This window comes from Pithys albifrons, chromosome 3 (assembly GCF_047495875.1).
Source record: "Pithys albifrons albifrons isolate INPA30051 chromosome 3, PitAlb_v1, whole genome shotgun sequence".
Lineage (NCBI taxonomy): Eukaryota > Metazoa > Chordata > Aves > Passeriformes > Thamnophilidae > Pithys > Pithys albifrons.
The window spans coordinates 49,766,008-49,781,964 of NC_092460.1; positions in this window are offsets into that span (position 1 = coordinate 49,766,008).

Here is a 15,957-nt window from a genome sequence, read left to right on the forward strand (position 1 = left end):
CCCTGAAGGAATAAGAGCAAAATGCATGAGGAATTTTCTGTATGCAGGATTGGACTCCAGTGGAGCATGGAAAGAAAAAGCCTGGAAATACTCAGAAGAGCCAGGGCAGATAGGACAGATTCAGCATTACGGCTTCTTGTTTGGAGGTGAATCTTCCCTTCTATGCTTCCTCCAAACAAGCACCAACTTACTCACAGGGTCACTGGCTGCAAACAGCAGGAACCCTGTGAGAAGGAATCTGCCACCCCAGAAGGCAGGTCAGATGAGGTGTTTCCATGCCACATGAAAGATGATTCCATCTTCTGGGCTATGCAGTGCTTGGGCATTGGCCCTCTCACTGCTACATGTTTCAAGAGTCTTCTATCCTGTTTTCTCTTTTTGCCTCATCCCTCAAGAACAGTGTGACCTAGAAACTGCATTTCTTCTGCTGATTTTGCCTGAACTGGGCAAAGAGCTTTTCTCTGCCTGAAAAAAAAACAATCAGTCATGGGGAGCAACAGCAGCCCATTTCTGTGGAGCAAGGTCCTCAGCAAACCAGCTGCTTTAATGTCCAAAGGACTGGAAACAAGGAAAAGCAAGGCTTGGAGAGCTAGTGGCTATGAAAGGGCAGCCAACCCTACACCTCCTGATTCAGAAGCTACAGAAACGCTCCTGCACAAAGCCCTTATGGTTACTGTGGCACTAAAGTGGCCAGTAGCCACCAAATTATCTTGGGAAGCCACTGTGGTTTGTTTTTAAAAGCAGCCACAAGCTGTCATCCAAAATTGAAGTTCTTAGATATAGTTGGGCTTTTCTGGATACACGGTGCAGAGCTCCAACCAAAGTGAAAACGGGCAAAGGCATCTGCCTTCAACCTCTGATGAAAGTTGGTTGCTTTGGAAAATTTGGGACTCCTTTCAAAGTAGGGGAATCAAAGCTGAGCTATTAGCGGTTTCATGCCTCTGCGGTTTGGAAAGTCCCTTGCTCCAGCCGACAGCAACTGGCAGTTGAAGCAAAATAGGTAGCCACTCCTGTTTGCCTGTGTTCTCTGGGCTCCTCCTGCCCTTGTCAGTGCCAGAGCCTCTTGAACCCTGTCTTGGCTGCAAACCTGCTCAGCAAGATGGCCAAAAACCTGGTGCATCCATCACCTCCAGGGCAGGCGGGGAGGGTCCTGCTCAGACATCCAGGCAGACGGTTCTCTCGTGCAGACAGGTACCGTACAAGAGGGGAGAGTCCCTGTGCCTTCTCTCGACCATATCTTCACCAACCAGACCTATCATGCAATCTCTGTGCGAGGGGCACTATCCACCCCTGTCAGGAAAGGGAGGCTTCTGGGCCTGGTTTTAGGCAAAGCACAGGAAACTGGCTGGGTCACCCAGTTTAACCTTGGCTAAAGGTTTGCTGTGGGTGCCACTGCTGGGTGGCTGTGAGGGCAGTAACAGAAACTCATCTCTGAATGGGCTCACCAGGCACTGCTTGTTGGTTCAGCATGGAGGCTGGTCCCAGTCAGCCCTCCCGTGACCCACAGGAATTTTTACCTGCAGCCACTTGCTGTACAAAGAGGGAAGAGTGTCATTCCTCTTTTCGAACCAAGAAAAATACAGAGGAGCAACTTCAGAGCTCATCCCTGAAACACTTACAGCTCTTAAATACAAATGAGTCAGACACGAAGGCAAAATAGGTTTTAATATGAATTCTTCATCCAGGTAGTTCAATAATTTACAGAATTCTCCACCCTCTAGTCCAAACACATTCTGGAAACAGCTCTGCTTTTCCTTATTGTTGCTGTCATTAGTTCTTCAGGAGTTCTCAGCTGCTGTGGTAAGAAATATCCAAAATAGCTCCACAAGGGACTTCTCAGAGATCTGACAGCTTGAAACAACAACAGCAAAAGAAAAAGAAAAAAAAAAGAAAAAGAGAAAAGGCTAGCTGGGAAATGGAAAAGGTGAGGAGACAAAACTAACATGCAGTCAATAAAAGCTTTCAGAGAAGAGATAAGAGCAACAAAACACAGAATGGCTTACTGCTTGCTAAAGGTGTGATGGGAATGAAAAGAGCTTTTACAAATGTCTGGAGGGGGAAAGAAATTAGAGAAGTGTATCCATTAGTAAATGAGTGTGTGAGTGTATTATTCATGGCTGCAAATATCTGAGCTGCAAAAGCGTGACATTTTTATTTTTATCTGCCTTTAGTGGCAAATTTAAGAATTTTGGATAGCAAGGATGTAATTAAGATCTAATAAAGCAGCTTGTGCCTGCTGCTGCAAGCAAAGAATGTGACAGAATCCCTCCCAGACTCTGCAGGGCTGTTCACCTGGATGAAGTTACTCTGTGTTTGCAGAACTGCAGCTGGAGTCAGCATGCAAAAACCTAAACAGGGAGAGCACTTTGACAGAAATAAGGTAAAATATTCAATTGTTTAGCTGAGGTTCACATTAGCTGGTGCTCTTCACCACAGGTCTTCATTTTTGGTAGCTTACTGAGGTCCTGCAATTGTTTGGCACCGAGAGACCCTTGCTGTGATCTGACCCCCAGCAGTGCTTCTTGGTGGGGTGCAAGATGACTATGCTGTGCCTGGAAGCAAGGTGGGCGGCCCAACGTGGCTGCAATTTGCAGCTGCCATTGCCAATCCCACCACAAAGCCACTGTTAATTGTTATGCTTGGCACCTCCAGACAGCCTGGCTACCTACATCTGGTCGGCCGCTTGCCAAGCATGTGAGCAAATGTGTAGTTCTGGGGAGACACGTTGTGCTAATGGTGTTATGTGGAGCTTTAAGTAGGTTGGGGACCTGAGACTCTCCAAGCAGGAGAAAGCTTTTGCTCTTCTCTAATTACACCAATTTCGTGAACTGGAGCGTTGGAGCAGGGCTGTGATTCCTGGAGAAATGGATGGCTCCACAGGCTGTTTGCCAAATCCGCTGTGGACTTAGCAGGACTCCCCATGCAGGGAAGCTGGGAGACACTGCTGCACCGAGCCGTTTGCCACAGCCTCTCTCACACCTCAAAATCAGATGGATGCATGCTGGTTTTGCTGTTCTTAGGGCAGCCAAACCCCATGACGCAACCCAAAATATGATGAACATGGCAGTGCTGTGTTGATGGCAGTGCTGACTTGATGATCTCAGAGATATTATTCAACCTAAATAATTCTGTGGTTCAATGACAGGGGAGAGATGTGAGTTCAAAGTGTTAGCAAGGTTCTGCATTCACTAGGAAAGCCAACTTCATGCCCAGTTAGCAGAGAAATGAGGGTAGTTTCCAGAAGAAGAGCAGCCATGGCTGGAGGAGTCCAAGGGACAAGAGAAGATTATGTTGTGACAAACTTTGTTTGTCATAACCAACAGCAGGTGGCTGGTGTTTATTGAACCACATGTGGGTGGCAGCTTCGACAAGAAATTTCAGCAGAGAATGTAAGTCTTTCTGTGTCTCTGAAAAAGAGAATGAAAATTGACAAGGCTATAAATACAGCTATGCGAAAGCACACTGCCTGGAGAACCCGGACTGCCATGATAAATGACTGCTGAGTGCTATTTAGGGCACAGAGGCCTAAGAAAGTGCCAGCGAACTAAATATCGAGTCAAGTCTTCATGTCTTCACTAATGAGTTCAGAGGAGGATGGCAAAAGGAGCTTCTCCAGGGTCCCAACTTATCCAGGGCTGATGAAGTCCCCATGCTGGAAAATGGCTTGGAAAGGCATAAGCTGCAGCAGTGTCACTGCAGAAACTCTCCCAGGCAGCAATGGGATGTGATTGGCCTCATTAGAAGGTATGTTCACTAAACCACATTAACCATATCATCTAGAGTAGGCACATGGCTGGCTGGGAGACAGTACAAAAGTGTGCTATGGTATGCAGACTTGGTGGGCACAAACCACTGAGACATTAGGAAAATATAATAGGCATCAAAACCAAAAGGGTTTGGCGTGAGCACCATGTTGGACAACCTCCAGTGAGAAAGCCCTGTGGAGCTGGGGTGTCCAGGCATCCTGATCTGCTGATTTCTCCATGCCCATTTCAGTGCCTCCATTTATTTTTGCTAGCATGATAAAAAAAACCAAGTCACACAAGTGTTTTTAAATCAGAATGATTCCCTGGCCAAACACCAATGAAATTCTGACTTTTTATTCTGCCTGGTATGTAAACACATTTCAAAGGGCTTCAGCAGCAGAGGAGAAGGAATCTCTGTTCTGAGCCAGCCCCTGCTAGCTGAGACCAGTGGCCATGCTCCCTGGAGCACAGCTATTCTGTGGGAAGGTGTCACTCCTGATCTCTGGAGAAGAGGAGAAGGAAGATTCTCCAGAGTTTGGTGTTTGAACTCACCTTGGACTGCTGCCATTGCAGCTCTATTGCTGGTGGGCTGAACTCTTCAATGTCCCCATCCTAGCACTTACCCCGAGGCTGCCCTTCGGCTCTTTTGGAGGAAGCAGAGGAAACCAGGTCGAGGAACTGATTTGGATTAAAAAATAACCTGGGGGAAAAAAAGAAATTTTTTTTAAAAGAGGATTTTTTCAGCTAGAGCAGCTCCCCAGCTGGGCTTGGTGAATGCACTCATGTGCGGCCAAGCTGCTTTCAGTCCTCTGTTTTGAAGCCTTTCCCACTATGGCAGTTGTACTGTGGATGAGAGGCTCAAGAAGTGCACGGGGGCCTGGAAAATATGAGCAAGATGCAGTAAACTCTGCTCAGCTTTGCTGAGCTGGTACCTCACAGGAGCCACTGACAGGAGGCAGCAGTGTAAGATACAACTCTCTGAGGACTGGAGAAACTGGAGAGGAGCCAGCACAGGTGGAAGCAGGGTGGTGATGTGGGCAAAACTAGATTTTGCCACCCTAAGGGTAGGAAAGGGCTGAAGAGAGGAGGGCAGAGAGAGACAGTGCAGGCACAGAAGTCAGAGGAGGGACTAAGAGAGTGCCTGTGCTGCTTGTCCTGGTCTTGGCCACCTGTAGTGTTGGCCAAGGTGCCCTGAGCTTCCTGTCATCAAACGGTTCCAAAAGCTGGCTCTTGCCCAGCAGCCAGGAAGGGCTGCAGTGTGCTAGCACGGGCTTGGGAGGTTGAGGACTATAAAACAGATTTAGGCCCCTTCTAACAGCTGAGATGCAAGGAAAGATTTGCAGACCACCCTAAAAGTGGCAAAAACCCCTGTTTCTGCAGAGGCAAGGACAGGGCTCCCCAGTCTTCTGAACTCATTTGCAGTGGCAGTGTCTGTTTGCAGAGATGTACAGCAACATCTTGCTCATCTCCAGCTCCCTTGCTTTCCTCTTGAATCCCCAAATACCTCTAGTTTATCACTCCAGCAGCAGTGGCATTCCCACAAGGGAGCAAGCGCCACTGTTGGCTAACCGAGGCATGTCAGAGAGACACTTTCACTCCCCCTGGTTCTGGCTACACTGAGCACACAGGCGGTTGGAAATGAGAGAGACCAGGGGAGACAGGTCCCATGGGGACTGTATCCTCTGCACAGCTCCCAGGGAGGATCAGCAACAGGGACAGAGTCAATTCTCCATTATCCGCAGCACAGGGAAGGCAGCCGGGGCTTGTGGGGAGCTGGCAGAAAGATGGAGTAGCTGAAGAGATGCAGCACAGTTTGCCTTGCGTTTACTAATCGTGTCTAAAACATGAGGCCAAACCATTTATTTATGGTATGGCTGATGTGCAGCATTTTGATCACAGTGACTGCTGCTAGAGAGAGACCAGATGCCCTCATAAAGGCTGTCAGTGCAAACCCTCCTCCTGCCACATTCCTCCTACACTGGTGCAAAAGGCCACCACAGCCTTGCAAGAGCAGCACTGCTGCACACAAAAGCATGGTGCAGAGGCACGAGGATGCAAGCGTCAGCAAAAGGAAACAGCACTTGGAGAACTGCTGTCAGCTATTTTGCAGGAGTTTGAGCCTGTGTGCATGTCCTGCCCTGAATCATCACAGCTTTTTCCCAAATACTTGTGAAGCGCCATGCCTGACCACCACATTGAGCAGATTACCCAAAGGCAGGAGAGGATGGTCAGAGTAAGAGGGTATGTGGATGGAATGGAGTAGTCAAAAAACACCACCATCACCAACAACAATAACACCAATCTTGCTAATTTTCCTAAGCTTCTATATTTATCCACTAATCCATAAGACCTTGATTAGAGATTGGCTAGGAAGATGTTTGTTTTAGATTATACACAGGGAAATTCTCATGGTTCTGAGGAGGCTCTGCTGTGTATCATGCCCAGGTGTTCAAACACTAGAATCAGATTGCTTAATATTGTTTTATTTGGCTTAAAGTAAACAGAAAATAATACCAGCTCCTTTCCACTTTTATTCTGCTCTTCCAGCCTCTAAGGTGTCTCAGCTAGCTTCTCCACATAGTTCTTTGCAACCCCCATGGCCCTGAGCTCCCAGAAAAGCGAAAGGGTCTCAGCAGGGGGATGCAGCCAAGGGACATCGCCTCCTTGTCCTTCTCAGCTCACGAATTCTCCCCATCCCACAGTCACTAACTGCAACTTCACCAGGACTGAGCTTATTCGGTCCTTAAGGCATCTTTAGTAGTTTGGGCACATCTATGTTCCTCTCACCCTCCAGTTCCCATACCCCATCTAAGGACTGGGGAGGGGGTTGCAGCCCCTGCTGGCAGTAACTCCCAGAGCTGCTACTTGACCCTGGGAGGGCAACAGCTTCCCCTTGGCACCAGCACATCTGCTCAGCCTTTGCTGCGAGTAACAAGCTTTGAGCAAGTGAACTGGCAGCCCTGGGGCCTTCCAACTAAAAGTGAACCATGGAACATTCCTCTGCATTCTCACCAGCTGTAGCCAGAGTAGCAGAGGCTGGGGAAGACATTTTTAAAGAGTCCACTGATCCCTCTTCAATCTGGAGGAAAGCTCTACCAACATCTAAAAGCTGCCTGCTTTCACCTGCAAGGATTGTTCACTACAGGAGAAACAGGTTTAAATAAGTAAAAAGAAAAATAAAAGAGCACTTGAAAGGGAAATAGTTCTGCAAATTGAGACCCAAAGAATCCCGGAGGTATTTGATGCTTGAATGGCTCAATGAGATGCCATTCTGCAAGGCGAAGCATTCAGACTCATTTATTTATTTAAATTGGCATGGAGATGCTGCTCAGATTTGCTGCCTGCAGCTATCCATCAGCCAGGATCCAGCGGGCTGACAAGGGAACCTCAGGCACAGGGGAGGCAGGGAGTAGGCTTGCAGGGGGGATGAAGAGCTCTCCTCACTTCCCATTTTCCTCTAGAGGGATTTCTTGTATGTGTTCATCTAGCTAGGGTAAGTGAAGCAGGGGACAGTTTAACCTCCAGCACCCCAGAAATGCACTGCCCTCCACTCCAGCCCTGATTTCCCAAGTCAGATGTCATTGCATGGGCTGTGTGTGGGACACCCATGGGCATGGGGCCATCCCTCACTCCCCCAGTGACGCTTCTGATCTCACATCTGATGTGTCAAAACAGCCCAGTGGTTTGGCCCTTGATTGAAGGTGTGTAAGCACCCCAGGAAAACCCAGCTCTGGAGCACAGGCAAGATGAGGCAGCCCATGGCAAGTTGCCCAAATTAATCTGGGAGCAGGAATTAGCAAAAGGCAGGAGCAGCCTGCCAAACCAGTCCCTCTTAAACACCTGTATGTGCCTGGACAAGTTGTCACCAGGCTCCAGGATAGGATGTAGACCCCATGCAGTGATGCAAAGCTCAGGCTGATGGTCCAAACATGCTGCTGTCTCCTTAGAGGGAGTGCACACACCTTGTATTACTTCTTTTTTCACCCTGTGGTAAGCAGGGGCAGAGCAGTTTTGGCCCTGGCATAGAAAAACAGCGAAGGGAAGAAGTCAGTAGCTCTTCTGAGCATCATCATGTCCCTGGAGCAAGACCCCTCGCAAGGCAGAAGGGCTCCCAACACCAACCCACAGATGGAAAAGGTGCTGGCTTTCAGGGGTGGGTCCTTTAAATACAGGACCCACTTTGGACCTTCCAGCCTCTCTCCTTCTCTGTGACTCAAACTGACCTGCTGCAACTGGTGGGAGTAAATAGCTGTTGGGGCAGGAAGCAGCAGGAAATGGGAATTCATTGCATGAGATTTGACAAGTCCACCAGACCACCTCATTTTGGCCACCAGCCTCTTCCTGGCTCCTCATAGCTCAGGATGTATAAAACAGCCCATGGTTACTGCAACCTGTAAGGAGTGACCCACAAAAAATTGGGCAACTAGGAAAACAAGGGGAATTTTGTTTCCCATCACCAGCAGGACCTCAGCTCAGCTGCATTCAGAGGAGAGGTTTGTGGGTTGATGCTGGAAAAAAAGGTGAGCTAAACTCAATCCAGGCTTTGTTTAACTATGTTGCACTCCTCTCTCTAGGGCTCTGCTGACATTGTCCGTTATTTTCCGGACTAGCGCCAGACATTTTCTGTGGACACATTCCCAGTGGCTTTCCAGACGAAGAGCTGTGATAAAAACCTAACCTATTATGTTGTAGGGCACTTCCTCTTCACCCTCACATAATCCAGGAATGAGATTTATTTGGGATATTTACAGCTGTGAAGGACAGCACCTGGGTCACACATCTCACCAAAGAAAAAGAAAAACCCTACAATTAAAATACAGCTTAAGAAAACATGTGAAACCCGAGATATGGAACAAATCCCAGCTTGAATCATCTGTTTCCAAGACCTTCGTGGAGCCCATTGAGCTTAAGCTAATACCTATTCACAACATGCAAGAAGCAAAGACAAATAGGAATGGCCTGGAGCTAAAGTTACAGGATGCTGCATCCAGAGACGATACCAACCCCCTCTTCTGCTCTGACACCCAGTCAGGGCACCAATCCCACTACCTGTGTATGTGCCTCTGTGGTGCTCCCACCATGCTCTCCTCAAGCCTCAAAACCCTCCTATGAGAGGGCAGGAACACTGCGAATGAGTGCAAACAGCCCTCTGCAAACTCATGAGGTTTTTGGTGACTAGACTAGAGCCTGGAAAGTGCCTCTTGTACTCTGGGCCCTCTGGCAGCCTCACCATGCCAGTGCATGTTGCACCTGGAGGGCAAGTTGTATGAGGTACTTTCTGTTGTCCTCATCCCCAGCTCAACCCCAACAGGGAGCTGGTTGGGGACGTGGCAGCTCCTGGCCAGGTATTCCTATCGCAGGAATTCATCTGAAGGGTAACACGCAGCACTCTCTTTAGTGTTCCTCCCATGGAGGTGCCCCAAGTACAACATTTAATTCTGACATCATATCGAAAAGGTGAGATAGAGTGAGCAATGTAAAGCACTCTGGAGCATGCATACCTACCTTTGCAATCCTAACTGACCCTTAGGGATACATCTGTTGGTAGCTGCACCCCGACATAAAGCCACAGCTTCCTCCCTCTTCCCTTGCCAGGATAGTGCTGCTCCTGGCTAACCACCCCATTCAAAGCTCTGCTTGCACAGGCACAGGTGACATGATCTGGATGAGCAAAGGTTGGCCATGAAGTAGTCATGGTTAACCTGAGCCATTTTGGCAAAATGGGTTATAGAGAGGCTGACCCAGTAATTGTGAAAGTGCCAGTGAGGAGGCTGAGCCTGCTAGTGAGGAGGCTGGTGGTGACAGCTAATCAGGCTCAGTTACCTTTTAACCCTGCTCAGCTGTAGGCAGCTCAGATGCAATCAGACCTTTTGGTGTCATTTCCTTTCCAGGTCTTGTTTTGCTTTCAGGGTGTTTTCCTAATTTTGTATTTCTGGACTATTGCAAATCTGTCCTGGCTTGGAAGATGAGTAAATCTCTGTCGAGGGCTCTGGGGGCTGCAAGCCCCCACACAGGCACAGGCCATGGGTCTCCACAAGAGTGTGCCAGGCTGGGCAAAGTGAGCAGCTCACTGTGGCATAACCATGTTAGCCCTGCAATAAACCATAACCCCATGCAGGGCTTAATAATTTAGCCAGATTAATGAGCCTGGGAGAGCCAATCTGGTTCATGCCTCAGACATGCAGTTCACTCACCGTAGCCTGGGTGAGCATCATGGTTAAGCCAATGCAGCCAAATTTTGCCAAATGAGAGGCTGCAGGCTCAAGGAAGTCCTGCTAGCGGTGACTCCCCTGGCTTTCCCATTTGCACCTTCCAAGACAGTTTAAATGGTTCTCTCTGGGATGTTTTGATAAGCCTTTGTATCTCACAAGTACTTCAGAAAAGAGCAATAAAATGAGAGGCTGACAGGACAGGCACACAAGGAGAGAGCAAATGGCCCACGTGTTGTAGTTGCCAGTTTCCAAACGTAGACAATCCTCTGAAGGGACAGGCAACCATTATACTTCCAGGATGTCATTCTGCTCCAAGTCACCATCTTCTCCAAGGGTGGAGGAGATGTGAGTTAATACAAGTGAGGTGCAAGCAGGAGGGGAGCAAGGAACTTGTCAGCCCAGTGTGGAACAGGCTGAGGTTGCTCTCCTTGTCCTGATCATCGACCCTGCTCAGCCATAGAGTATGGGGCTGCCCTGACTGCTCACTACTTTCAAGGGATGTATTTTAGGTTCTGTAAGCTCCCCTCTGCCAGGAGTGAAGGAGCCATACATTGGAGACAGCTCTGTCCAGGATGTATAACTTCTTTTCACAATATTATCAAAGGCTTATCAATGCATACAGCTGGCACTGGTTGCAGTGAAATTGGTTTCAAGCCTGTTTTCCTTACAATTCCCTGACTGGACATGCTTGCATCAGTTGCAAGGGCTGGGGAAATTGATCCGGCCCCAGTCAAAGCGCATTCACTTGGCAGCATTTTAACTCATTCAGCTGCAAATCCCATTGTACCTTTGCCTGTGTCAGAGGCTGGATGAGGAAATAGCACCTGCTGTGCCCCCAAGAGAGGTCAGGCACAATATGAACCAGCCTCACCTTGCATGTGGTTGTGCTTATCAGGGGCGGGAGGGTTTCTGGCCCTCATCCCGTCCTCAAATCCACTTGCCATGTCTCTGCATGGCTGGGTGGGTTAAAGTTCAGCCTATGGTTCTTGGATAGATGTATTCCCAACAAGACAAGACAAGATGCTGAAAAAGATGCAAAATCAAAGAAGCTTCAGATCAGCATCAGGGGCTAAGAGGTGAGGGCAAGGAAAAGTAAAAGAGATAGCTGGAGTGCTGCCTCGCCTGAGACCATCAAGGCAAGGATGTGTTTTCAGGGAGGCTGTGTTGGAAACCACACCATGGGGACTGTTCCAAAGTAAACTCTGGAAAACACTGTTCCAGTAGTAATTCTGCAAATGGATGGGGATGGCTGTACTTTAATGTATCTCTCCTACCTTTGACTTGTGGGAGCAAAAATCACAATTCAGAAGTGTTGAGGCCATCCCCAAGCAACAGCCAGCCACAGAAAATCCTCTGGTTGAAGTGAGCCCATCCAGTCCTGGCTATCCCACAGAAAATGCCCTGCATCCCTTCCTGGATGCCCCAAGGCAAACCTCTTCTGCTCTCTGTGCTGCTGGTGAACTTTAAACCTTCACAGCATGCACCAAAGAGTTAACTGCTGCTTCACCATAGCCACATGAAGCTTCCTGTGGTACTGTTTGCCGTCCATCCCTTCACCACAAGCTGAGAGCACCAGGCTCTGGGTCAGAGGCACATGGCACTACAGTGCCATGGCACCAGGGTTTTTCCTTCTCTGTGGATGGATGTGGGCAGCATCAGACATGTCGGGGGGCACCCCAGAAACTGATGGAGGTGAAGATTCATCTGCAGTGAATGCAAACAACAAAGTAAACCACCTCCAGAATACAGCCACCACACAAAACACTCCAGCATGCCATTTCCTTCCCTCCTGTGCTGGTAAAGTGACTCTTGGACACATCTCAGTATGCACAAGTGCATGACTGCTGCTGTGCTGGATGGGTCTTTGAAAGAGGAGGTGTTTTTCTATCTATCTATCTATCTATCTATCTATCTATCTATCTATCTATCTATCTATCATCTATTTATGTATTTATGTATTTATTTATTTATTGCTGTGGTGATTGCCTGGGACAAACCTGAAAGGAAATTATGTGACTGGAGACACTGTGGCTGGTGAGTAACTTCACATGTAGATGCTGGAATTCAGGTCTGGAAGCGGTCCTGGGGTGAGGACTAAGGATGGCAAGGCAGAGGACAGCATGTGATGGTCTTGTCTTCCCCTTAAGCATCCTCATGGGACCAGTACTTCCTTGTCTGATGGCACAGCTCCATTTTAGGGGATTTGAAAGCTATACACGAGTAGCAAATGTGAAGACCCCCCCCTTGCTGCACTGTGCTGTCCTTGCTTTCCCCCTGGGACTTTTCAGCTCTCCCTCAAGATCTCCCAGCAGGTCAGAACTGCAGCACAGGGAGATAAGAGGAGCACATAAAACAGGCAGGCAGCAGGCTCAATGAAGCACGGAGGCGGGTCACTTTAACCTGAGCCTGGTTAAGTGAGGGGAAATAGTGTACGTCTCTGCAACATTGCAAAGTGTGGACTGGAGAAGGGTGACAGGTGATAGCTGGGGGTGCTGTATGTGAACAGGAGAGAGAAGGCTGGTTCATTTTTCTTATGTTGTGATAATTATGTTTGCAGAAGAAAATTAATGCTCTTAAGTGTGAAGAGCAAAACAGCCCTAGGAAGGAGCAAACTGTCTCCCTCCAGGAGGTCATCTGCTTCTTGACCACAGCAACAGCTCTGTGTTTCCCCAAGGGAGGGCTGCTGCACCAGGGCATCCCTTGAGGTACACAGAGCTTCCAGCATATTCCCAGAATCATTCCACCCTCTGGTGTTACATCATTCATAGACATGCATTCCTTTTGACTTCACCTTTATCTTTGTTTTGTCCAATTCTGCACACTGGAAAAAAACAACCAACCAACCCTTTGGCTTATTTGGTTTCCAAGGCTGATTGGAGATTTCTTGTTGGCTCACGTGACCATCACTGGGAGAGCTGACAGGTACTGCCCCTCTGTGCTCTGGAGGGTGCAGGTTAACCTTAGCTCAAGCGGTGACAAGAGCTAGAGAAATGAAGGCAGACAACATTCTCCTTTTTGTTTGCTGTTGTTCCTGAGGGGAAGACACCAGAAAACACCCAGCCAGACAGCATTTCTTCCACAAGAAGGGTTTGCTGTCATACTCAAAACAGGTGACTCAGAACAGAAGCATGCAATGCCATCAGGATTCTCAGTCCCCTGTGCTGCTTGTATGCCACTGCTGTTAAAAACCTCCTCTGCCTTGAGCAGAAATGCCTCTGAAGCCATTTCTTCTGGTTTTTGTTGACTGCATGGTGGAAATTTTTATCAAACTTAAGTTGAAACATACTCACTTGCTGCCTGGTCAAATTTTTGCTCAACTTCTCGTTCACCTTTCCAGGAAGCCACCACTGGCTTGCTATTACATATATTTCCATTGTTGTTAGAGGCAGCAGTGGAAGCTCTGACATACCAATTGGTCTAAAACCATATCACAAAATATAGCTCTATGCTAAAGAGTTTGCAGGCTGGAGAGGCACAGTGTTAGCAGGTACATGTGGTGTGAACTGGACCAGTCAGGATGCTGGTGGCAGCAGACACCCTCACCTCCATGTCGACTGTCCTCTTCTGCCCTCTCAGTTGCAGAAAGACTGGATTTTTCATGCTGACTAGAATAATTCTGTAGTAGGAGATGAAGATGAAACTCGATCTCTTTGCCTTTAATATCGCAAACTGAAAAAAACCCGAAAGCATTTCTACAAATAATCCAAGGAGCAGGGCTGCCAGAAACCCCTAAGTGAGAGCAAACAATCCTTATCTGGCAAAGTTTAACTCTACTTAACACCAGTGCAAGTTTAAAAGCATTTGTTTGTTTCTGTTGCACACAAGGCATCTCTTCTGGGCGGATCCTGCTATTAGGGTTAGACCCTCAGTATTTGTACCAGCACCTGTTCATCTTCCCACTTGCTCTACTACAGCCTGACTGCTAGAAATGGTAATTGCCAGTTACTGTAATTTTCTTCAGATACAAGGCCTCAGAACACTCTTGTGACCAATAGAAATGTCACTTTGTTGTTTCCCTCCCTGCCACCACCAGTGCAAAATGAACAAGGGCATCGGATTTCAAGACTGCTTGGCTCAAAGGAGGACTTTGTTTGCAGAGTCTAGCTCCAAAAGGCATTAAAAGGACTCTAATCCTGAAGTGGGGGAAACATGGTGACCTTTTGGTGATCTTCTAGGGGAAAGGGCGACAGTGAAAGTTTGGCTCTGCCACTGTTTACTCTGTAACTAAGTGTGAAGGTGCTAACCAATGTCAATGACTTGCACACAGAGGGACCAAGAAACACTTAGCAGCACTAGCCACACGATGATAAAAAAGTTATCTAACAGCAATTGAGGACAGCCCCTTGAACGAGAGCTGCGTCCACCCAGAAGTGATGGAGAAGGGCCTTTCCATCCTCTGCCTTTGGCCAGCAGATTGGAGCTACCAGGTTGTAAAGCCAAGCACATGACTGACACCCTGCCTGGAGGCTCTTGCCCACGCCACCCACTTTTGGCACTGCCCATGAGGAAGAAAACAGGGCATGTCACAGATCCTGATCACGAAAACAAAAATACCCAAACCTACACAGAACAATATTTTGTTTCAAAGTCTTGAACCTGGTAAGGCAGCAGCATAGAGTGGGGAGGTGCAAATCATCACAGGACTGAGAGTACCACCTTGGCTTCAGCTGCAAACATAGAAGCGTCTTGGTTAGCAAACAGGCTTGGTTGTGGCTAGGTGGTGTTTTATCTTGCTTTTTCCATCAGAATTCATTTGCATGCAGAGGGTTGAATTTTTAGACCATTTAAGGTTAACTCATTGCAATATGTTAATCGGCTGTTTTCCTAGAGGAGCAGCCGGCAGGGTTAGGGAGCATGGAGAGCAGAAGTTATTCTGCCAGGGGCAGGATGAACATTTCTGCCACATTCAGGTCTGGGGTGGCTGCACACTCAGGACATCCTTGCAGTGCGTTCAGCTCCTTCCCAGTCTCACCAGCCCCACAGGTCCACCTGAGATCAATCCCTCCTCTTGTCCTATAGAGGGGCTGGAACCATCATATGCCATGCTAGAAGTGGTGTTTGGATGCCATGCAGCCTGCAGGCACACATGGGCATTCTCATTCTCCCTCTTTTCCCTCCCCTCTTTCTACTCATCATGCAGCTCATCCGAATTGTTCTGTTGTAAAATCCCTTCCTTGCTGCTGGGTTTGGTTGAAACTGGCCAGTGGATTCAAACCACATTGTGGGCAGCTGATAGACAGGCAGATAGACAACATGATCATGAGAGCTACATTTCTGTGAGAAATTGGGCTAAAAATTACTCCTTATCCCAAGAGAGCTTGTCCAGCATGTCTCAAAATGAAGTATGCAAAGCAGAGAGAAAACACTACACAGACGGTAATGGTTAGGGTGCTAATTTGAGATCCACAGTCAATTTTCTATCCTACTTCAGGGTCTCTGTTTGGCCTTCAGAAAATCACATTACTTTTCTAATCCCCTGTTTCTTTTGCATAAAAAAGGCCAAAAGTTTGGGGGTTTTACCTTTAGGAGAAGGGATGACAACCAAGTAAATTAGAAATCATGAGGTGCTTGGATACTACATCTAAAACTACAGCCTCACTCTGGTGCCATCAAAGAATGTAACACTACTAATAAAAAAAATTTAAACCTCAACTTCTGTGTCTGGACTCACAAACCCAGAACCACATCTATTTGGAAACAAGATCCCACTAGGGAGATGCAGCAGCAGCAGGGTGAAGGAGGTACCAGCATGATGTTGCATCCAGCAAAGTACTAGAGTATGCTGAAACAACAGCCTACTGCATCACTCTGCTCTTGGCTTAGCTCAGGAAAGAGGAGCAAAATCTTGTCTTTCCTCGCTCAAAGACTGAAAGGCGAAACTAAAATTCCACCCCCTCTACATCCTTTCATAGAAACAAAGGGGCAAACACCTCCGGGGAGGCTGCAGGAGCCTGTCCCTCTAGTTAGGAGTATTCAGCGTGGCAAACACTGTTTGTCAC